At 26.5% G+C, this 324-nt stretch overlaps 2 protein-coding genes across 16 annotated transcripts in view; one reads left to right on the top strand and one right to left on the bottom strand.

Annotated features, from left to right (window-relative positions):
• lap (phosphatidylinositol-binding clathrin assembly protein lap) overlaps positions 1-324 on the top strand; it is a 142,258-nt gene that overhangs the window by 1,035 nt on the left and 140,899 nt on the right. The gene's annotated exons all lie outside the window — the stretch shown is intronic.
• LOC141452505 (uncharacterized) overlaps positions 1-324 on the bottom strand; it is a 32,833-nt gene that overhangs the window by 1,672 nt on the left and 30,837 nt on the right. The gene's annotated exons all lie outside the window — the stretch shown is intronic.

Raw genomic sequence — 324 nt, 5'->3', positions numbered from 1 at the left:
CTGAAATTTAAGAAATATATTTGTATTTATGAATGTATTTTAATGCTGAGCTGAAAAGAAATGATAGTGGAACTTACAGTAACAAATATTTATGAAATTAGTAAACCTACTTTTTTAGAATATTTAATTCTTGTAATTAGGCTTAAAATTTTATTTCGACAATAAACAGATAGTTGTAGAAGTGGGCATATGGTTAATATTTATGGAAATCTAGCGAAATCTCTTGGCCGATTTCATATCCTTTATCAACTTGTATTTTTACGATAACTAGATGACAAAGGTGAATAAACTGATTCTTAGTTCCCTCTAAAAATTTAACCTTCA

This window comes from Rhodnius prolixus, unplaced genomic scaffold (genome assembly GCF_049639745.1).
Source record: "Rhodnius prolixus isolate KJV_2025 unplaced genomic scaffold, Rpr scaffold_3, whole genome shotgun sequence".
NCBI lineage: Eukaryota > Metazoa > Arthropoda > Insecta > Hemiptera > Reduviidae > Rhodnius > Rhodnius prolixus.
This window is presented reverse-complemented; position numbering and strand designations above follow the sequence as displayed.